The 24679-nt window shown below is 40.6% G+C and overlaps 1 protein-coding gene across 3 annotated transcripts in view; it reads right to left on the bottom strand.

Annotated features, from left to right (window-relative positions):
• Positions 1 to 20863, bottom strand: part of CHRM2 (cholinergic receptor muscarinic 2) — a 395804-nt gene extending 374941 nt beyond the window's left edge. For all 3 annotated transcript variants that reach the window (XR_003858614.1, XM_029615737.1, XM_029615738.1), the window contains exon 1: positions 20585 to 20863. The gene's annotated coding sequence lies outside the window, so the exon portion shown is untranslated. The remainder of the gene's footprint in view (positions 1 to 20584) is intronic.
• Between the last annotated feature and the right edge of the window lie 3816 nt (positions 20864 to 24679).

The raw sequence follows: 24679 nt of genomic DNA, 5'->3' as shown, positions 1-24679 counted from the left end.
GTTAAAAAATACCATTCTAGAAGCACAGTCCAGATGTATTCCACACATTAAGAAAGGTGGAAAGAAGGCAAAACGATTACCGGCATGGTTAAAAGGGGAGGTGAAAGAAGCTATTTTAGCCAAAAGATCTTCATTCAAAAATTGGAAGAAGGATCCAACAGAAGAAAATAGGATAAAGCATAAACATTGGCAAGTTAAATGTAAGACATTGATAAGAAAGACTAAGAGAGAATTTGAAAAGAAGTTGGCTGTAGAGGCAAAAACTCACAGTAAAAACTTTTTTAAATATATCCGAAGCAGAAAGCCTGTGAGGGAGTCAGTTGGACCGTTAGATGATCGAGGGGTTAAAGGGGCACTTAGAGAAGATAAGGCCATCGCGGAAAGATTAAATGATTTCTTTGCTTCGGTGTTTACTGAAGAGGATGTTGGGGAGGTACCCGTAATGGAGAAGGTTTTCATGGGTAATGATTCAGATGGACTGAATCAAATCACGGTGAACCTAGAAGATGTGGTAGGCCTGATTGACAAACTGAAGAGTAGTAAATCACCTGGACCGGATGGTATACACCCCAGAGTTCTGAAGGAACTAAAAAATGAAATTTCAGACCTATTAGTAAAAATTTGTAACTTATCATTAAAATCATCCATTGTACCTGAAGACTGGAGGATAGCAAATGTAACCCCAATATTTAAAAAGGGCTCCAGGGGCGATCCGGGAAACTACAGACCGGTTAGCCTTACTTCAGTGCCAGGAAAAATAGTGGAAAGTGTTCTAAACATCAAAATCACAGAACATATAGAAAGACATGGTTTAATGGAACAAAGTCAGCATGGCTTTACCCAGGGCAAGTCTTGCCTCACAAATCTGCTTCACTTTTTTGAAGGAGTTAATAAACATGTGGATAAAGGTGAACCGGTAGATATAGTATACTTGGATTTTCAGAAGGCGTTTGACAAAGTTCCTCATGAGAGGCTTCTAGGAAAAGTAAAAAGTCATGGGATAGGTGGCGATGTCCTTTCGTGGATTGCAAACTGGCTAAAAGACAGGAAACAGAGAGTAGGATTAAATGGGCAATTTCTCAGTGGAAGGGAGTGGACAGTGGAGTGCCTCAGGGATCTGTATTGGGACCCTTACTGTTCAATATATTTATAAATGATCTGGAAAGAAATACGACGAGTGAGATAATCAAATTTGCAGATGACACAAAATTGTGTAGAGTAGTTAAATCACAAGCAGATTGTGATAAATTGCAGGAAGACCTTGTGAGACTGGAAAATTGGGCATCCAAATGGCAGATGAAATTTAATGTGGATAAGTGCAAGGTGATGCATATAGGGAAAAATAACCCATGCTATAGTTACACAATGTTAGGTTCCATATAAGGTGCTACTACCCAAGAAAGAGATCTAGGTGTCATAGTGGATAACACATTGAAATCGTCGGTTCAGTGTGCTGCGGCAGTCAAAAAAGCAAACAGAATGTTGGGAATTATTAGAAAAGGAATGATGAATAAAACGGAAAATGTCATAATGCCTCTGTATCGCTCCATGGTGAGACCGCACCTTGAATACTGTGTACAATTCTGGTCGCCACCATCTCAAAAAAGATATAATTGCGATGGAGAAGGTACAGAGAAGGGCTACCAAAATGATAAGGGGAATGGAACAACTCCCCTATGAGGAAAGACTAAAGAGGTTAGGACTTTTCAGCTTGGAGAAGAGACGACTGAGGGGGGATATGATAGAGGTGTTTAAAATCATGAGAGGTCTAGAACGGGTAGATGTGAATCGGTTATTTACTCTTTCGGATAGTAGAAGGACTAGGGGACACTCCATGAAGTTAGCATGGGGCACATTTAAAACTAATCGGAGAAAGTTCTTTTTTACTCAACGCACAATTAAACTCTGGAATTTGTTGCCAGAGAATGTGGTTCTTGCAGTTAGTATAGCTGTGTTTAAAAAAGGATTAGATAAGTTCTTGGAGGAGAAGTCCATTACCTGCTATTAAGTTCACTTAGAGAATAGCCACTGCCATTAGCAATGGTTACATGGAATAGACTTAGTTTTTGGGTACTTGCCAGGTTCTTATGGCCTGGATTGGCCACTGTTGGAAACAGGATGCTGGGCTTGATGGACCCTTGGTCTGACCCAGTATGGCATTTTCTTATGTTCTTATGTTCTTATGTTCTGGCATAGGCTGTATTGTGGAGACAGGCACAGCCAGATGGCTCGAATGTGAAGGAGCTGTTGGTTCCAGATAAGGCCAAACTCCTGGAACTGTGTTCAGAGCCAGTGCTACCATAGGCCAGGTTGTAGGAGCGGGCACAACCTGGCTAGACTTTTAGGAAAACCCACGGCTTTTATGAACAGTTCTGCTTACAACCCAAGTGTGTGGGGACTTACTTTTGCTTAAAGCTACATCCAGACATCAAGAGACGTTGGTATACTGCAGTGAGGAATCAGAGGGAGAAGCCCAAGCAGCGGAACTCCACCCAGTGAGCCATTACACTGGGCCTGCAGATCCAAGTCTCCTGACGCATCCTTAATCTGGACTCCCTACACCATGTTCTGGTGCCAGTGGTGTCTGTTAGTGCTGCTAAACCAGACGCTGGTGCTTCTCTTATTCTATCTATGTGGTTCAATCAGCTGATCAATGAACCATGAGGGTGCATGAAGACAGGCATTAGTAATTGGCTTATCAACAGTAACAGACACCACTAGCACCAGGGCATGAAGAGGTAGATAAGGGAAAGAAAGACATTTTAAGGCTGAAGCTGGTGGAGGAGAATGGGTACTCACCAGGATTGTGGGGAAGAGAGCAGGAATCTATGGATGGGTAGACAATGTTAACTTGGAATTAAGGGAGCGTCTGGAATTTGGAATATAGTGGAAGAATTGGGGAAGGGATAGTGGGAGCACTGAGATTTGGGAAATATAGAAAGTAGCGATTGGAGGAGAGTGGTGGAAAGGCTTGGGGGAAGTGGATGCTCAAGATCTGATGTGAGAATGGAGAGTGGGGGCTCTGGGAACTATGGATTGGTGAGAGTGAGAACAGGGGATTGGAAAAAGTGGAGATCTGAGAATTAGGTGGGAGAATGGGGACTTGTGGTATGGGTAAGGAAAGGGTCTGGGATTCAGTAGGGAATGGGGAGAGCAGTGTACATGATCACAGCGGATCCATGACTTTTCATCATTTATGATGACCTTTGATTTCTGAAAATTTTACCCCCACCCTCTTTGTAGTCACACCCTAGAACTGATGGTGGCACATTTTGTGCCAGTGAGCGTTTCTCTCTTTTCACTCATCCTGATTTGATTTGTGAGGCATTTTGACTCCGTCTGCACTCTGATGGTCACATTGTTGATTCCACTACTCAGCGCAACTCCTTCCTTTCCTCCTCCCTTCCTACTCCTCCCACTGCAAGGTTGGGTCATCCACAGCATGTGTTAGCTTGCCATACCTATTATTATTCCCCTTTGTTTCATCAACAAAACAGGTGTCCTACCCTCGGAGTTTGCTCTCTAGTTTGAATTCCTAGTCAGTTACGTTTCTGAACAACACAGCGACAAATTCTACTTTATAGTCTCTGCATGGTTGCAGTTTCTTATGTAGTATTGTAGTATGATTTTAGATTTGACAGTACATGCGCAGTCAGGGGCAGATTTTTAATCTTACGCGCATGGGGTAAATTTGTGCATGCTACCTGGCATGCACAAATGTACACCAGATTTTATAACATGCATGCGCTGCTGCACGCATGTTATAAAATCTGGGGTCGGCGTGCGCAAGAGGGTGCACACTTGTGCACCTTGCGCGCGCCGAGCCCTAGGGGAGGCCCGATGGCTTTCCCCGTTCCCTCCGAGGCCGCTCCGAAATCGGAGCGGCCTCAGAGGGAACTTTCCTTTTGCTCCACCCACCTTCCCCTCCCTTCACCTATCTAACCAACCCCCCTGCCCTATCTAAATCCCCCCCTACCTTTATTGCAGGAGTTACGCCTGCGCTGTGCTAGAGGACTCGGGACTGCCCCCGGACCTCCCGCAGACCGCCCCTTTTTCAAAGCCTTGGGACAAACTCGTGTCCCGGGGCTTGCGCATGCCGCCGAGCCTATGCAAAATAGGCTCAGCGTGCACAAGGGTAGGTTTCAAAGGGTTACGCACGTAACCCTTTGAAAATCTATCCCTCAATGTTTAGACATTTATTTTTGAAGATTTTGTTGGTCATTGTATCTAATTTTATGTTTATTTTAAAAACATTTACTATCAATAAACCAAAGCCCTACAATGAGTTTCTTTATTGTAAATCAAATAATAACAGTAAAGAAACTCCTGATGTCACAGACTGTACCACCAAAACTTTGAAATAAATACAGAAAATGCAGTATTCTTGTCTTATTACAGAGCATCAGTCCGTACACTTAAATAATTTGTTTTCTATCAATTATAGAGCCTAAAACATAGTGGCATATTTTTTGCCAGCAACGGTTTGAGGCTGTGAGCCATGGCTGGAGGTATATATGTTAAAACTAATGGCCAAATTTATGGCCAAATTATTATTATTATTTATTCACTGGATCTACTTCAATTCCAATTATCATCACCAAAGTGGTTAACAAAAGAAAACAAATTAATATAAAATTAATTTCATACAATTCAATAAATATAAAAAAGAATAAAAATAAATACAATATATATACATATTCAAATACATTTAAAACCAAGTTAAAATAAGACCAGCATATAAAACCTATACAGATTAATAATCATTATAGAACTGAGAAAAAGCCATGCCTTAAGACTTTTACAGAATTTAAAACAATACTTTTCAGCCTTCATAGATTGTGGCTGTTAGAATTTCACCTGGTATGCAGCCTTATCCTGCTTTCTTGTCTCCTGCAATGACACCTCCACACCAGCAGGGGCCCTCAGTAAGCCTCACCTCTAGCTTTGTCAATTTCTTTCTCTCTGTCCTTGCCATGCCTTAGCTTCAGCCCTATATAAACCAGCCTTGCCTGTTTCTCCTTGTCTTCTCATGGTGTCGCTTCTGGCTCCGTGACCTATCTCTTGTTCTTCCTTGTGTCCAAGGGCCTTCTAGCCCTGATCCTTGCTCTGCCTTGTGGCCATCGGGCCTTCTTGCCTTGTTTCCTTGCCTAGCCTTGTGATCTTTTGAGTTTCTAGTTTCTTGCCTTGGCTTGAGGCCCTCAACCCTATACTGCCTTGTTTCTTGCCTTGAAGCCTTCGGGCCTACTCTACTTGTATACTTCCTTGTTGTTTTCAGGCTCATATGTTCTTTGTTTCTTGTTACCCTTGTCTGCATTGTCCAAATACTGCCTTAGTCTGTATTGTTGGTTTTGTCTTGTCTGTTCCAATTATCTGATCCAGCCTGTATGAGAGTCCTGTCCTTACCTTGACTCACCCTTTGTCTTATCTAGTTTCAGGTAACAAGCCTGTCCAGTACCAAGCCTTGTCTTGTCTACCAAGCCCTGCCTGCCTTGTCTAGCCTGCCAAGCTCTGCTTGCCGTGTCTGCCCAGCCTTGCCTGCCTTGTCCAAACCTTGCCTCCAGCCTGCCTCGTCCAGCCTTGCCATACCTAGTCATGCCCCAGCCTGTACGGACTCACCACTATGATTTACGCCACAGCAGACCCCCAGTAGCAAGGGCTCAACCTACAGGGGAGGGAGCTGGCTAGGCAGAAGACCGGCCTTTGTCTTGATCTGAGTGCTGCCTTGCAGTCCCATTCTGCTCCTCAGGTGGGTTTCCCTGACAGTGGCAGACTGTTCCAAAGAAAGGGAACAAGAAAACTAAAAGCAGTTTTATATATGTGTTCCAATCTAATCCTAGTAGGAGGAGGAATCACCAAAAAGTTCTGCTGGGAACAACCAAAAAGCCATCTTGGCTTATAAGTAATTAATAGGTCAGCCAAATACTGAGGCTGACCAGTTGCAAGAGTTCTATATATTAGTAATACAATTTTAAAAACACTCCTAGCAGTAATGGGGAGCCTGTGTGGAAAAACTGCAGTGTTTTTAATTAACTGTAATCTTTTAATTACTTTGATAGTACAGTCCTGATAAAGAACAATGTAATAATCAAGGCGAGAAAGTATTAGGAAATAAACTAAAGATTCTAAATCTCTCTTATCCAAAAGGTGTCCGATTTGACATAAAAATCACAAGAATAAAATAACAATTGCACAAAAGAAGAAACGTGTGCACCATATCAAGGGCCACATCCAATTTAATTCCCAACATGGCAATAACCTGTTTTGGATGAATAACCACCACAGATGTAACTGGCAATTTGTTCAGAGAGTGATTGGATCTTCCAATCCATAAAGACTCACTTTTAGATGGATTGAGCTTTAATTTATAATCACATAACCACTTAGCAATTAATGCAAGACAGTTATTTAAACCCATCCACTCTTCCAATTCTGCATGGCCAGTAAAAGCTGCAAGCTGTATTTCATCTGCATAAAAATAACAATTGATCCCCTACTCCTGTATCAAAGTAACTAATGGTTTTAAGTAAAGATTAAAAAGAACCGGGGCCAAAATCGAATCCTGAGGGACTTCATAATTTAGGGATTTTATATTGGTCTCTGAATATTCCCAGACAACTTTAAAAGTATGATCACTGAGATAAGAAAACAACTGCAAAACTGTATGCTCTAATAACCCCATCTCTTGCAAGCACCACATCAGTAATAGATGATTAATAGAATCAAATGCACAGGACATATTCAAAGAAATAATAAAAACATCCTGCCCAGCATCAGTCTTAGCATGAATTTCATATGAGAAGGCCACAGAAATGTTTACAAACTAAAGACAGGCCTGAAGGCTGATTGCCTTGGATGAAAGGCATTTCTTTTGAATATGAAATCCATTAACTGACCATAGATTAAGTCTTCAATTAATTTGGATTAAAAAAAAGGCAAATTTCAAATCGGTGTGTAGTTATTCAAATTTAATACATGTGAACCCCTTTTTTCAAACAACTGGCCAAATAAGAACTTGCTTGCAAATAGGTTCCAAATTTGAATTCACTATACTTGATAAGTTTAACATTTAACATTTAACATTTAACATAACATTTAACATTTAGTTATTCTACTGTTCCTTGCCTCTTATAGTTGTTACTGTTCCATGTAAGGGCTCTGCCTATATGTAAATGGCTCCGCCTAAATGTTCCTAGTTATATGTAAACCGATATGATGTGCAAACGGCTATCGGTATAGAAGAAACTCTAAATAAATAAATAAATAAATAAATAAATAAATAAAATAAATAAGTTCAAGCTGCCAGACATGACCATTCTTCCAGTTTTGTTATGATTTTGCCTTATGTTTTCCACACCTTAGAAATATAGAAACATGATGGCAGAAAAAGACCATATGGCCTATCTAGTCTACCTATCCACATCAACTAATTCAATTTTGCAATCCCTGCCACTCCCTTAGAGATACCCTGTGCTTCTCTCATACTTTCAAAGTTGTCTCCACCACCTCCATTATACTCTCTGTAAAGAAATATTTCCTTAGATTGCTTCTGAGTCTCCTTTCCATCCTGTATATAGAAACTTGGAGGTATTTAAATGTCTCTATCATATCTCCCCTAGCTCACCTTGCCTCTAGGGTATAGGTATACATGTTTAGATATTTAAGTCTGTCCCTATGTGCTTTGGAACGAAGACCACTGATCATTGTAGGAGCCATCCTCTGGACCATCTCCAACTGGTTTACATCCTTTTGAAGGTGCTGTGTCCAGAATTGTACCCAGTATTCCAAATGAGGTCTTACCAGGGACCTCTACAGGGGCAATATCACCTCCCTTTTTCTGCAGAACATTCATCTATCTATACAGCCAAGCATCTTTCTGGATTTTACCATTGCCTTATTCACTTGTTTGGCCACTTTAAGGTCATCAGGTATAATCACCCTAAATCCTACTCTGCTTAGAAGAATTTCACCCATTATACCTTACCTCTCCTTTGGGCTTTTGCAAACTAAATGCATAACCCTGTACTTTTTAATATAAATCTTAGATGCCATTTCTAGACCATTTAGGCTTTGCTAGATCCCACCACATGTTTTCCAAATCTTTTTGGCTGGCTGTCCTTTGCAGATTTTGGTGTCATCAGCAAAAAGCAAACTATTCTTGACAATCCTTCCACAATGTGGCTCATGAAAATGTTTATTTATAAGTCATCCATGTTGAACCATATTAAAGACCTTACTGAAATCCAAGTATACTACATCTAACGCTCTCTGCTGATCCAACTCTATGATCACCCAATCAATGAAATTGATCAGATTCATCTGACAAGACTTACCTGTATTAAAACCATGCTGCCTTGGATCATGAAATCCATTGGATTCTAGAAACTACACTGTAGGGAGAAGAGTTATGAGTTCAACCCCACCTCCCTTTATGTGTAAACCTCCTTATATCACCAGCGACTCTCCTGTCTGTTTTCTTAGAAAATTACTAAATTGTTTGAAGAAAATGTTATATATTGCTAAGTTATAGAGGGCTAAGTTTAACATTTCATCAGAAAACACACAAGCAATTAGGGAAACAGAAAATAAAAACAATAGTTACAAAAGCATACTTGATATCTAGTGCTTATCAGATTACAATTAACTATTGCCAGCATTACCCATTGTTGTGTCGTCACTGTCCGACGTCTCTGCTCCGCCAACCTTACCTCGTTGGTGACTCCCTTCGGGGTTGATGGAAGGCTAGCTGCTGCGGCGTCTCCAGGCCGTCCTCCTCCGGCGTTCACGGACCGGCTCGATGCTGCAAGCCGCCATGTTGACCAGATGCCTAAGAGCGTGCACGCGCGGCCCGACTGATGTACCAGTGTTGTCATGAACCTCAGGGGCGTCCCCCTGAGATGTCACCAGCTCCAGATATTTAAGGTCTCAGTTTTCGCTAACAAGACGAGTTAGCAAGGGTTCACTTCCTCCTGGTCGCTGTGGATGGGATTCGCTTTCCACGACCCTAGCTACTCTGCCTCTTCGGACTTCACTAGAGGTACCCGCTCCGTGGGGGCCTCGCTCTCTCTTTTTCTTTACAGGCCGCAGTCCGGAACCGGTACTCGCTCCTCAAAGGCCCACGTCCCGGACTTGCTCCTGGATACCACTTCTGCTAAGAAGTCATCGCTGCTTACAGCATTGTGAGTTTCCATCTATCTCTCAGAGCTTTCCCTGGGTCCAGGTACTTGCTCCTTGAGGGCCTAATGTATACCATCTCCTGGGCTGCTTTAAGAGACTATTGTGTGAGTGTTACCATTAAGGACTTGTTCCAGAACTCTGCATATACTACCTACTCACTGTCTTAGTTTCTCTACAGCTCAGCCACCCTGGGATCGCTGTTCCAATACCTGAGGGACTACAGCCTAGCCGGGCGTTTCCAGCTCACTACTGCCACCTCTGGTGGTTTACCATATTGTCTAATAAAAGAACTAGTGTGTGTCTATCTCCTACACTAAGCCTGACCAGTGGTCCCTCTCGGGATTTCCCCTGAGGGCGTGGTCACCTGCCACTGGTCCAAGGATCCACCCACAACTACTCTAAATAACTACAGATTGCTAATACCAGCTTTATCAACAGAGGTTTCTGACAGATTGCTAACTCCAAGCTTTCTCTACAGAACTTTGACAAACAGATTGCTAACTCCGCACGGAGAAACACATCAGATTGCTATCTCTAGAAGAGACTTGCATGTGAAATATTAATAATCTCTAACTTCCTAACCCAGGAATAGAGCCCAGTTTCTCACCATATGGGACTTGCAGCAGCTCCCACTCTCTGGCTGGTCGGGAGGTCTATCCCATCACAGGTTTTCAATCCCTTATACCTGGCTGCTGTGCATGGAGAAAAGCAGCATTCAGTTGGGTCGCCTTCCTCTTTAGATGGGCCACGATCAAATGACATTGATGATGACAGCCCTGAGTGCTTGCACCCCCTGCTGCTTTTAAGGGCTTACCTATGCATAATTGAGCAACTTATGCATAGTCAGATGATTGCATAATTAAGGCTTTAATTAGCTGATTTTCCCACTCTTTACCAGTTACTTTGTCTCTTCTCCTTCATCAAACGGTCAGTGTTGATGATTGTTATTCATTTCTGACAAGGGTACAGATAAACTTTGCCCTCGGATTGGGACTTGGGCCTCTTTTTATGGCTCTTAATGTTTTTCTGGTACAGATTTACACATGGCACCATTTGTGCTATGTTTCTTTTGGCCTTTTTTGGTGCCAGCTTGGCTAGCAAAGGGTCCATACATCTGTCCAGTCTATTTATTTATTTAAGAATTTTTTATATACCGGGGCACATTAAAAACATCACCCCGGTTCACATTGTAACGTAACGTAGCAACAGGCTTTACAATAATTTAGAATAGATAAGCATAGATAAACATTATTTAGCTTTACTATAGATTAGAATAGATAAACATTATGACAACTGTTCAACTTGGGATAGGTGGTTTATCAGGTGTTACGTGATAAACTAATAAGGAGAGTAAAAGAGAAAAGGTGATAGGAATAAGGGCGGGTAAGGGGAGGTAATTCTTAGGAGGGTAGAAGAAAAATAGGTTCTTTAACTATTCACAAAGTGACAGGCAAGAGGGCGGATATGGAGGGGTAGGAGGAGGATGGGGCTGTTGAAATGGGAGGAGGAGGATGGGGCTGTTGAAATGGGAAGAGGAGGAGGAGGAGGAGGGGTGGGAGGGAGGGGAACAGGGATGTGGGAGGGGGCGGGGATGAGGGGGGCGGGGGATGAGGGGGAGGGGGGATGAGTGGAAGGGGGCATCACGTACACAGAACTACAAGGTTTTGGCATTTGGCTACTCATAGCAAAACAAGCAATGTTCATTTTTATTGACATCAAAGAGTCCATTTTTGGCTGCTTGTCCTGTTAGCAAGAATTGGAATATTACCTACAGCACTATGCTCTGCTTCAGCAACAATTCCATTAATTTAATCACACAGAGGTAAGACTAATCAGCTTGTAGTTCCCAACCTTCTCCTTAGTTCCACTTTTGTGAATATGAACCGTATTCACCTGTTTTCAGTCCTCTGGAATTACTCCCGACTCTAAAGAAGCCTTGAAAATGGCAGCCAGTGGAGCAGCCAGAACTTCTCTAATTTCTCTTAATCACTTCAGATGTTTCTCATCCAGCTCCATAACTTTATTTACTTTAAGTTTACTTAGTTTTTCATGAACACACATTTCTGAAAATTTGTGGTTTTCCTCATTTCTAATCTTATTTGTGTTAATTTTATGTGGTTCTGTTCCTAGTCCTTTCACTGTGAACACTGAATGGAATTATTTGTTAAGCAATATTTATTTTTCCTCATCAGCCTCTACATATTCCTCCCCTTCACCTCTGATTCTCATAATGTAACTTTTACACTTCCTCCTATCACTAACATATCTAAAAAAAAGTCTTGCTCTAACCTCATTTTACTATATTAGCTATTTTTTCTTCCATTTGATTCCTGCATCCCTGGCTACTTTCTGAGCTTCTCTAAGTTTTTCCAGATGTTGTTGCCTGTCTTCATCTTTCTGTGATCTCTTGTAGTTTATGAATATTAACTTTTTTCCCCTTATCTTTTCAGCTACTTCTTTAGAAAACCATAAAGGCCTCTTTTTTTCTCTTTCCTTAAATTTACTTTCCTAACAAAAAGTTTAGTTGTTGATTTAATATCTCTTTTTAGTTTTGTCCACTACTCTTGCACTTCCTCTAGATTTTCCCATCCAGCTAACAACTCTTTGAGGTACTTCCTAATTTTCTGAAGAAAACTATTTTAGATTTTGTTAATTTAACAAACTTTCGCCCAGTGTATTCTTTTTCTTTTCTAGAAAAAATAAATGGGAAATCGGTACTGGACCAGTATCCTATTGGTCAATGGGATACTGTATGACTCTCAGTTCAGCTTTCAGTCCAAGCATAGTATTGAAACCATACTGTTATCAATGCTGGACCCTATTTGACTGGGTTTCAACTCAGGAATTCAATACCTGCTAGTTTTTCTAGATTTATCAGTGGCATTTAATACTGTAGACCATACTGTCTTGTTGGACAGACTTGAGTCTCTGGGTATCTCATTGACAATTTTCTTCTTTTCTGACAAGTTGTTCATAGAGTGTTGTCATCAGAGATGCTAGCTGAAGGGCAATTTCCCTGGAGACAGGTATTCCCCAAGTGTCTTCATTATCCCATTCATTATTCAACATTTATCTGCTGCCCTTATATAAGATTTTGTCACAGCTGGCTGTCTCATTCAAGGTATATGCAGATGACATCCAGTTTTATTTTCCTGTGGGTTTAATTTATGGAGGAAGCTTTGGAGAAACTTTCAAAATGTCTTTTGCAAAAAAACGACAGTCTAGCAATAAACCAGTTTTAAACGCCACCAAAACTGAGATCATGTTTCTATTCCATAGGTAAGCAGCCTTTGGTCCTCCATGTTGTGTCCTTGAGGGTGTTTGAATCCCTGTTAATTCACAGGTCAGAAATCTAGGAGTTGCGGTTGATATAACTCTCTCATTCTGGCCTCAGATTCAATTCTTAGTCCAGAACTCATTTCTTAATCTTCAGCTTTTACGGTATATAAAACCTATTTTGCACATGGCTGATTTCCACTTAGTAACTCAGGCACTACTGTTGTCATCTCTAGATTATTGTAATTCTTTATTTTTGGGCCTGAAAAAATAGACTGAAGGCATTACAATTAATTAAAAATTCAGCAGCTCATTTAGGAACATAAGAATATGCCATACTGGGTTAGACCAAGGGTCCATCAAGCCCAGCATCCTGTCTCCAACAGTGGCCAACCCAGGTCATAAGAACCTGACAAGTTCCCAAAAACCAAGTCTATCCCATATTACTGTTGCTAGTAATAGCAATGTCTATTTTCTAAGTCATCTTAATTAATAGCAGCTAATGGACTTCTCCTCCAAGAACTTATCCAATCCTTTTTTAAACCCATCTACACTAACTGCACTGACCACATCCCCTGGCAACAAATTCCAAAGTTTAATTGTGCGTTGAGTGAAAAAGAACTTTCTCCGATTAGTTTTAAATGTGCCACATGCTAACTTCATGGAGTGCTCCCTAGTCCTTCTATTATCCGAAAGAGTAAATAACTGATTCACATTTGCCCGTTCTAGACCTCTGATGATTTTAAATCCCTCTATCATATCCACCCTCAGCCGTCTCTTCTCCAAGCTGAAAAGTCTTAATCTCTTTAGCTTTTCTTCATAGGGCAGCTGTTCCATCCCCTTTATCATTTTGGTCTGCCATATTCTCAGGGTAAACGTAATATACTCAATCAGACCAGGATTTAAAAGTGTATGCTTCCTTTTTTTTTTTTTGTAGCTTTTTTCTTTGCATACTGTTTTCTTTAATGTTTATTTCATTTCAGTTCCTTTACTGAAATGAAATAACTATTAAAAAAAAAAAATGGGAGGGAGCCCATAGGATCCCAACACCTGCTATAAAAATGGTGCTGGGGCCAGTAACCACCACAGTTCCCACATACCTCATCCGTGAGAGTCCTGGGAAATGAAAGAGGCAGTAGTGATGCCCACCCACCTTCTGCCCTTGCATTCTCTTTAAAATGGCACCAGTCTGCCCTGAGACAAGTGCCATAGTGACATCAAAATGACATTGGTCTCCGGGTCAACCGGCAACATTGTCTTGTACAGCCATACAAACATACAATCATATGAGAAAATGGTGCTGGCTGGCCCTGAGACAGGCACCACTTTAAAGTTTCCATGGAGCTGATCTCAGAGCCAATCAACACTATTTTAAAGAGACGACTGAGGGGGGCAGGAGGCTAGTGGCATCCTTCCTGCCCCCTTTTATTGCCCAGATGTTGACTTTCATGGGAAGGGAAAGCATAGGCCAGGGTGATTCTTGACCCTGGTAGCATTTGGACGAGGAGGGCGGGTCAGAAGGTCCTTGGTGTGTATGCCATTGGGCAGGCCCTGGGGCAAGCTGCAGGGAAGCCTCAAGGCAGGCCTGGGGCCCGCAGAGGATGTTGGGGGGGGGGGGGGGGGGTTCTAGCATTTTTTTCAAGCCAAAAAAAATGTTAATTTTTCATTCATTATGTTTTGAAAACATAATGAAAGGAATGCACATCCCTACCAGGAATCATGCTGTACATTTCAGGTGCCTTATGGAGCCTACCCCTTCTGTTTCAAACAGCATTGTTATATCAACCTTATGGGCCATAATAGGAAGTGAGGAGGAACCAGCACTGACGGAAGAAGCTTTATCTTTACAGCACCGGGCTGGGACGCAGAAAGGCAAGACAGGGGCAGTATCAAACATCAAGGTCCAAGATGAAAGAGCCATGTCTTGGCTCAGAGCAGTCTCAGGGAATGGGATCCATGTGCCTAATACTAGCAATGCCCCTTTTGTATGCATGCTCTTTTACCCACCTAGGGGAGAGGTGCTCCAAGTGGTAGAGTCTGGACAAGGTTGGGACTTACATTCTTTTTCATTTTACAGTAGTATGGGCCTGATTTTAAAAAGCATTAACATGCGTAAAACTGAGTTTTAGTCAAGTAACTGCACTTTACTCGAGTAAATGGGCTTTTAAAAATTGATACAATTTATGCCATTGAATTGTCCATAGGATTTATTCGCACATGTGCAGTTTACTTGAGTAATTGGCTTTTGAAAATTGCTATGTTACATTTACTTGAGTAACACCTTTGAAAATTACCTTCTATGTGCATAAATTCTCTTGCAAAACTATGCACATCAAATAGCAGGTATGCACATAGTTTTGCCAAGATAATTTTCAAAGTGGACTTAGGCACATATTTACTGGTTGACTTAGGCATGATGATCCAGAACTACCCCCTTTGTGTCTAAAAGTAATATCTTCATGGGATTCTGTTGAAAGTCATCATCGCAGCACTCTGATTTAGTTAGACTCATACAGGTGGGAAAGGTTAAGCAAAAACAACACTAATATCTCTTGATTGAAGTGATGCAAAAGGAGAAATCTTTAGGTTAGGAGTTAGTGTTTATACATGTTGGAAATTGGAAAGGAAATAGTAGGTATCCTAGCTATCAGCATAGGGCTAGTTAGCTTGGAAAAGATGACTAAGAGGGGATATGATAGAAGGTTATAAATTCATGAGGGAGTTGGAATGGATAAATAAAAGTTTGGTCATTTACCCTTTCAAACAAGGGGACACCATGAAACTAACAACCAGAAGATTTAAAGCAAATCATAGAAAGTGGTTTTTCACCTCAGTGTACAATCAAACTATGGAAGCTGTTGCCAGAGGAAGTGGTCAAGTTGATTTTCACTGCAAGGTTTAAAAGAGGTATGGTCAAGATCGTGGAGAATAAGTCCATAAAACATTATTATCTAGGTATATTAAATAAGCTAGTGCTATCCCTGAGAGTGAACAACAAGAAATACAGTAGATCTGCTTTTTGGGATCTGCTGGGTACTCATGACCTGAACTAACTATTGTCAGAGGCAGGATTCTGAGTTTGATGCACCTTTGTCTGATGCAACATGGCATATCTTATGGTTTTTTGTAAAATAACCCAAATATAACTTGGATAGGTAAGTGTTAAACTTATTTTTATTATAATAGATACGTATTTACAGGTTACAGTCCCATATGCAGAAGAATAATAGTTTGCTTTGCTCTCTCTCTCCTTATCCAAACAGTATTCAATGCAGTTTACAAATTAAAGGATTCAGAACTATGAACAAGGTCACCTCTGGGGTGGAAAAGTTTGCCAAGTTTCAGTGCCTGATTTGTATGACAGCTTTTAATGGAGAAAAAGAACATTCTCATTATTCATTTCCATTAGGGAAAATTGAGGCACAGGGAGATGAAGAAGTTGATGCTCTAATCCATGGTTTTTACCATGGGTTAGCAGCCATTTTGCATGGAATTTTGCCACAGATGTTAATAAGCTTGGAGCTCATTAGCATCTGTGGCAAAATTGTGCAAGATCTTTTTTGCATGTTGCCTTGCCCAAGAACCCCGCATATTCCCAGCTATGGCAATATATGAACCTGGCCCGGCAAGTGGCAGTTTGCACAAACCACCATGGGGATTTAAAGGGACCTTGCAACCTGTGTGATTCTCCCTTCCCAAGTATTATTAAAAGTCCTTGGTGGCTTTAGTGGGTCCCTGTCTGCAACCCTATACCCATCATGAGCTAAAAAGTCAGTGTCAAGTCCTGCCCTCTTGCTCCTGCAAATTCATACAAAACCCCAGTTAGGAGTCCACCCCCACCTCTCATTGCTTTCAGGCCCCAAAAGCTTACCTAATAATTGTTGGAGTCTTCCAGAGTAAGAAATGATCCCCACTCGATCCTGTCTCATCAAACATACAAAGGAACTCCTGAGGTCAACAAGTGCCATTTTAGAACTGAACACAAATGTAGTCAGAGCAAGTGGAGATCATGCCTACTCTTGCAATTCCCTGCAGCTATCAGGTAAGATTTTAAGGGATCTGGTATGGCGGGGGGGGGGGGGGGGGGGGGCAACCTCTAATTAGAGTTTTCTATTATTTTGGGGAACAATGGGTGGGGCATGAAAAAGTTCTAATTTTAAATTTTTCAGTCTGCATGGGGGTTCTGATGGAGGGCCATTAAGCCCACCAGGGAAATTTAATTAAGCTTGGGTGGGTGGAAAGAGTTCACACGGGCCATGATGCCTCTTTAAATCCTCATGGTGAGGTGGGGATTTAAAGAGTTTAATTTCCCAAGCCTGGCTGGGAAATTAAACTATACTTCTTGCGTCCAGATTTTTTTTTTTTTTTTTTTGCTAAAACAGGACCACAAATGTATATTTTGCATGTGCATTTTCTTTAAATTGCTTTTTAATGAGCTGCTTTGCATGCTTTCACATGTAGTGAACTACAGAAAAAAGTTTGCTACTGCAAAGCGCATTTCTGTGAAAATTTTCTGCAAAACGTTTTTGAGAAACATTTCATGCAAAACACTCTGACTTTTGTGTTTTTGCATGTTTGTGGGCGTTTTGTGAAATGTTTCATGCAAGAAAACTTTATATGAAAAATGTTGCAGCTTAGTACATCTACTGGGTAATTGTGACCCAGACTGGCCACTGTTGGTGACAGGATGCCAGGCTCAATTGACCTTGGTCTGACCCAGCATGGTATTTTTTATATTCTTATGTTTATATGACCTGCTTGTGGTCACACAGTAGCAAAACAGAAAAATTAGGGCCAAAGCAAAAGACATAAAAGGCTTGCTCAATATTTTTCATGGGCACAGAATAGGTAAAAAATGCCTCTTAAAATAACACCCAGAGGGCCCAATATTCAAAGCACATTCAGCGCTATTTAGCTGGATAAGTGGGACTTATGTGGATAAGTAGTGGCCGCTGACTATGAGCCTATATTCAGCAGCACCGCTTAGCTGCATAAGTACCTTATACGGCTAAAAGTTTCATGCAGAAAAAGTAGGCGTGTACTGAGTGAGTTAGCCCCATATAACTTATACTACAGATATAAAGAGTTAGCAACATAAGTAAGTTGTAAGTTTAGATGCCCCATAGAGCAGTTCTAAACTTAGCTGGGTAGACTTATCCGGCTAAGTTTATAAATATACTTGTATATTCTGCAGCTTCACCGTGTTACTGAATATACATCATAACTTAGCAGACAAGTTTTAACCAGCTAAGGACCTCATTTACTAAGCATTTTCCCCATAGACACAAAATGGGAGAAAAGCCTTAGTACATGAGGCCCTAAGTTACTTATATGGTCAGCTTTGAATATCTACCTTAAAGTGATTTGCATATTTGATAGAGCAGAATTTGAACTCATGAGCTCCAAGCATTCTCCTGACAAATGTTTCTATTCAACCACCTCCTCAAGCAGGAATGTAATGAAAGTCTGCATCAAAGAGCAGACTTGCCATATTTTAACAGGTGTCAACATTAAGGTCAGTTAAGTGTACAGTTACATATCTATTTACATAAGAATATGTTTCATTTTTCACATATTCTTATGCAAATAAAAATTCCCAGAGAAAATGTATTCAAAAAAAAAGTGAATGTCTCAAGATTCAACTTTACAAGTAACCAGATTTGTGATTCTCTTAGAATAGTTATTCTCGCACCTGCTGATGATAGAGATTTGCTTTTACATTCAGCTGTTGACCATAACATACAATTCATTTTGCAATATTGTTCCAACATTCCTGTTGTGTCCTGATTACACAGGAATTTCTGTAATATTAAAGATAATAGTATATATAAAGGAGTCATGTCCTTCATAAAGTCCATTCTGAATACAAAGGCTCCTGGGTACACAAGACCAGTGTAACATACAATACATAGTTCAAAGGTAGAATCTGCTGTGCTAAGTCATAATATGGAATGATTTGTATCCTGAGGCTTACTTAGTGCAAGGAAAGATTACGAGAAACAAGAGATTATCCATATGATAAGTAAAAGTGCATATGCCATTACAGCTAAAATGTATTATAGGTACTATGGGATGCAAAATGAATATATGGTCCTCTGCTCTAATTTCTAAAGGGACTGTTAAAATGATCCCAAAGCTTTTCTTTCTATAGGCTATGGAGGTAATTTTCAAAAGGATTTGCACACCTAAAACTGGGTTTTAAATGCGTAAATGGATTTTATGCACATATATAGGCTTTTGAAAATTGCTACTTTTACACACTTAACACCTTTGAAAATTCACTGCTTAACATTCAACAGAAAATTAATATGAATTAAACAGTGTCTGTAATGTATATGTCTATTGTGATGCATACATATATATGTATGTTTGTGTAATTCTATGTAAGCAAAACCAATATATTAATTCTGTATGAATTGATATTTGCACTCTAAAACATTAAGATCTGATTAATCTTACATAGAGCATATCTCCACTTTGCATTAAAGAAAGTCATTTTAATGAAGTTTGAATATTCTAAATAAAGCTAATATGAATCATATGAACTATATATATGCATTTCATCCATCTGGCATAAATAGGTATACACTTTTCCTTATGTATCAATCCAGCAAAAAATATCTATATAATGTATCTGTACTCAATTTATAGCTACCCAGGATAGTTTATATTCTGAATTACCTTGTCTGTATATCCTGCCTTATTGTGCACTCATTTGTATGTCAAGCCTACTGCATGACATTCAATTTGTATACATTCTACATAAAATGTATATACAGTAATTCATGTGATAAATGATAGCCATCCAGCATTAAAAATACTATAAGTTAACACAAAATTTAAGAACTATGTGTTGCAAAACTGAATGTTCAATGTAAGCTTTACCATTTTGCGGTCTCGTTCGTGTGTGTTCGTGTGTGTGTGTGTGTATATGTATATATAGAGAGAGAGAGAGAGAGAGAAAGAGAACATACAATGTGGACAATATAATTAACCAGATAATATTCACATGATCTATATGCTATGCAGTGATTACATAAATGTATTTTAAGTAAAGTTCAGGCATAAACCTGTAGCCACAGCTTTTAATAGGGTTTGAAAATAGGCAGTTTCTCCTATCTCCCTTTTTATGGCAGACTCCTAATATCTGCTTACAGTAGACTGGCTCTTTTTACACGAATATCAAAATGTTTCATACTTTGTGGCATATCTGCCAGCAATAACCTGTGTCATTAGCTACAAACAGCAAGCTGTTCTCCTCTAAAGCCTACCCCTTGGCAGTTTCAGCATCCACACTGGTGATTTATGTGCAAATCATTAGCTAATGCACTTATAGGCAAACATCAAAGTGACTGAATTAATATCAGGCTTCTACGTATAAATCATTTATTGGCAACAATGTGATTTTAAATCCCAGCATGTTTCTAATTAACAGATCAAGAACATAGCCTCAATTATGCACAAAACCTACCTCTTCTGCAAACCATAGACAAGGGAGGTAGAGAGTAGGGGTAGATTCAGCAAAATATGAATGGATAGAATTTCCCTGGTTGGTTAAAACCTTAGGGTTTTCCCATGAGTTTTGTCCTCCCCCTATTCCTGGTCTTATTATAATGCACATTCCATGACTAGAATCCATAATTTCCTCTCAGCTATACAGTAAATCTCTGTCTTTTCAGGACAAATATGTTTGCTGCGGTACATCACCATCATCACAACAGGCATAAATTTGTTGTCAATGGAAAACATCAAAGTATGATTGCAGAGGCTAAGATAATATTTTACTGGCGTTATATCTTAGAGTGCATGTCACATATGACGCCTGCAACTAATAACCTCAAATTGCATTTCTGTTGGTGTTGCAATAATTAAAATCAGGCTCTGCAGATACTTGTCTAGAAATTAAGGCTCTGCTATTCATTTGTTTCTCCCAAACACTTTTAGCTAGGATTCAAGCCTCCAATCCAATAACCACCTAAAAATACAGCATTTTGAGGTATACAAAAAATGATCTTTCATAGCAAAATACACATTTCTACTGGGAATCAAGGGCATGAGTGATCCAATATTAAATTCTTATGAAGGGATTAATAGAAGAAATAAGACATTGGAAACATAATATAAAGCTCCATACCTGGAAAACGGCAGTGACAAGAACGTGCTGTGTCTCCCTTTCTCAGGGCTGCTTTGTTGGATAAGGCAAACGGGCTGCTCCCAAAATATTCAATGCAAGTGAGTGAGTCAAAGCACAAAGCAGGCTGCTTTGTTTTTCTCTTCCATTCGGTATCTTCCAGGAGAAAAGGTAGCTCGCTTCTGTGACATTGGAAAGTAATAACAGTTTCAAAGTGTCAGACAAGATGTGGCAATGCCCAGGCTGCTGATGGATGATTTAGTTTGTCACATTGCTGCTGGCACTTGAGAATCTTAAATGAACAGATACAGATATGTCTGGGTTTCTTCAGCTTAAGCCAATCTGATTTGCCTTAAAAAAAAAAAAAAATGTAGAGCAACAGTGCTATCTGAGCTGACTTAACGTTTCAGACACATGAGTGGAATAAAAATAGCAGGGAGCTGGGATCTTGTTGGAAATGGCTTGGTAATAATTAATTTTCTTCCACAAAAAAAAAAGGAATCCAGGACAAGTCCCGCCTCCATGGCAAATAGTCTCACATTCTCAGTTCCCTGTTATTTATAATTTGGAGGTTGCAGCCTTCAAGCAAGCTTTAGCCTGGTCTATTAGTTGCAATAGGCAAGCAATATCTGGGTGAAAATTTACAATTTTATTTCAAATTGACAGGATTATTTGCTGTTGAAAGCTGTCCTCCAATGAAATCTATACTATCTCCCAATTTGGTGGCTTGTCTGTATAAAAAAAAAATGTTTTTCTTTCTCTCTCTCTCTAATGCATTTCTCTGTGTATGCTTCTCTCTTTTATACCCAGGGCTGGTGCAAGGGTATTAGGTGCCCTAAGCAAACCTTATAGCCTTGCATCACCCTGTCACCATGGCCCTCTTTACACACAATTAAAAATTATGCATTTATAATGACAGATTTTACATTAAAAAGGACAAAGTAGTCTTCTGAGGTAAAACTATCACAACAACACGTATATTATATTTACAGGCACTCTTAAGGTGCAAACCAGAAAACCCTGCAAAAAAAGCATAAAAAACGCTTGGAACCCATATGGTATTATGCCTAATTTAATGATTGTTGGGTGTGATCTTGGCTCTCAGAAAACCATGAGCAAACAATTATAATTACAATAAATATCCCATACCAAAACAGAACTAACTGCCAGCACTCTATGAGAAAGCACCCTGCAAATATTTATTTCTGCTATGTCATTTTTGGGATGGGATGCTCAGAACTGCACATAGTGCTCAAGATGTGGTTACACGAAAAATCTATAGGGGCCAATATTCAGCCGCCGAGTGGCTCAGTTAGCTAGCTGGATAAACCTATCCAGCTAAACCTATCCGGTTAACTAGCAGGGTATATTCAGTGGTGCAGTCATGTCGCTGAATATACCCAGCTATCTTAAAGTTAGCCGCATAAACATATGCAGCTAACTTTAGGACAGGCCAGCAGCACAACCAGAGTTAGCCGCATAAATTAAGCGGCTAACTCCGAACATCGGAGTTAACCGCATAACTTATGTGGCTAACTCCTCTCCTCCCTGAGATACCTCCTGCCTGCCTCTGGACTTGAATGTAGCTATATATGGTTAGAATTTAGCTGCATACAGTGTTTAATATGGTCATTTTGCCATTTAGATGGATAACTTTTCAGTTATTCATCTAAGTCGCTTTTGAATATCGACCTCATATTCCTTTTGCAAAACTCTTCATACCCTTGTACACTTTTCACATTCTGCTATCTAAAAAATAGATATCAAAATGCATTAAAGTAGGAGCTTGTTTTATTGATCTACACAACATACTCTACACTTTCATCATGAAAGACAAGTTATAGAATTATTCCAAACTTAATTAAAACATTTTAAAAAGTGTTGATTGCATAAGCCTTCACACCTCCTGACTCAATCCTAGATAGAAGCCCTTTTTGCAACATCAACAACAACAACCATGAGTCAAGATAAATGTCTACCAACTTTGCCTGTTTTTCTTAGCAGAAGAGCTCAAGCTCTTTCAAGTTGGTTGGGAATCATCTGTAGACTGCAGTCTTCAAGTCTTGCCACAGATTTTCTATTGTTTTCAGGTTTGGGCTCTGACCTGGTCATTCAAGGACATTCACTTTTTTTCTTGCTGAGCCACTTCATTGTTGGTTTTGCTTCCTACTTAGGATCATTGTCCTGTTGAAAGGTGAATCTCTCTAATCCCAAGTTTATGGCAGACTGGAATAGGTTTTCCTCCAGGATCTGCCTATACTTTGCATCATCCATCTTTCCCTAGATCTTCACAAGTTTCCCTGTCCCTGCTGCTGCAAAGCATTCTTATAACATAATGCAACCACCATGTTTTACTGTAGAGATTATGCTGGCAGGGTGATGTGCTGTGTTTGTCTTAAGCCATGCTTATCGTTCCACTTCAGTCTCATCAGATGACAAAATCTCCCACATGTGCACAGTGTCTTTCTGTGTGTTGGGGTTTTTTTTAAAACACTATGCAGAACATCATATAGAGGGGTAGAGCCAGCGGGTTGCTGAGATGTATAAAGCAGGAAAAAGGAGGCGTTAATGCTCCTATACAGGAACTAATGGGGCTTCACCTGGAGTAAGTGCTTAGTTCTGGAGGCCATATCTCAAAAAAGATAAGGAGAGGATAGGAAACAGTCCAGAAAAAGGCAACCAAAATGGTGACTTATGAGAAATTTGAGTACTTAAATATGTACACCCTAGAGAAGAGGCAAGACAGGCAGGATAAGATATGGACTTTTAAGTGCTTGAATGGTATTAACTTGCACAAGAGACAAACCTTCTTCAATAGAAAAGAAGGGGTAGACTCAGGAACAAAATCAGGAAATATATTTTTTATGGAAAGGGTAGTGGATGCCTAGAATGCCTTCCCTGATGGGCTTGCAAAGACAAGAATAGTGACATAATGCAAAAGGTTGTTGGATAAATACAGAGAATCCCTCGTGGCAAGAGGATGGATGAAGTAATTGGATATTTTGTGTTAACGTTCTTACTGTATGGGGTAACCTATTCAGAGCAGCAGTTACAACCCTGAAAAAGAAGATGGGGTAACCTGCATTAAGCAGCAGTTAAAACCCACAACATCTTGCTGGCAGACTGGGTGAATCACTGGTTTTTATTTACCATCATTTACTATGTTATTATACCTGTGTTGTGTCTGTGGACCCTTGGGCTGAGGTGAGATTGACTCTACCTGCAGGGATAAGTCCTGCAGGTTCTCACCGTCAACAAGTGGACCTAGGCAAAGCAGATAACGGTTAGGAGTTTAACCTTTACCAACCCTCAATCCCCTCGGGTTGAGCCTTTGGGTACCAGGACCAGCAGGATTTAGGCAAGGGTCTCTGCTGATGACTGAAGTTGTAGTCCAAGGCCAGGCTAGGGTCGTAGGCAAGCAGCAATAAGGCATACTGAGCGTCCAGATGAGGGTCAAAGGCTGGCAGCGAACCGGTGTATTGAGTCATAGCTGGCCTGTTGCTGAGGCAAGGTGCATCAGAAGAGCAGCCCTCATGGGTGCGGAAATGCCAATGACATCATCAGTAGGGATGTCAAGGACTTTCCTGCCATGGTCTTTAAATAGCCCAACATCGGGCATGCGCATGCCTAAGGAGAGGTGTGGAAAGCTGAGGCTAGTGGCATCCTGCCACATGGCGTCTGGCAGTGTCTTGTAGGGGAGCGTGTCAGAGGTGTCCCACCATGCTGGGAGGGAGTGTAGCCAGCTCGGCCATGAAGGTAAGGGCAGTGGTTCACTGGGGCAGCCTGTGGACCGCCGAATACAACAACTAGTACTCTTCCTATTAGGAAAACAGAAGAAGCCAGGCTGTTTTAGATTCAGCTTGGTCACACATACAGAATACAGACAGACCCTCACCATATAAAGCATATTGTTACGCGTGCCGGCCGCAGCATTCTGCGGCCGGCCGCACTCACCCAATGCAGCCCCGGTCCTACCCCATCCTCTTTTGCAGTGGCAGAGAGCCACCACCAGTACAGGGATATCCAACCCTGCTGGCGTCTTCTTATGTACGCGTGCGCGCCTCTCCACTTTTCTTAAAGGGACTGCGGCAGGAAAGG

Source organism: Rhinatrema bivittatum, chromosome 9 (assembly GCF_901001135.1).
Source record: "Rhinatrema bivittatum chromosome 9, aRhiBiv1.1, whole genome shotgun sequence".
Taxonomy (NCBI): Eukaryota; Metazoa; Chordata; class Amphibia; order Gymnophiona; family Rhinatrematidae; genus Rhinatrema; species Rhinatrema bivittatum.
This window is presented reverse-complemented; position numbering and strand designations above follow the sequence as displayed.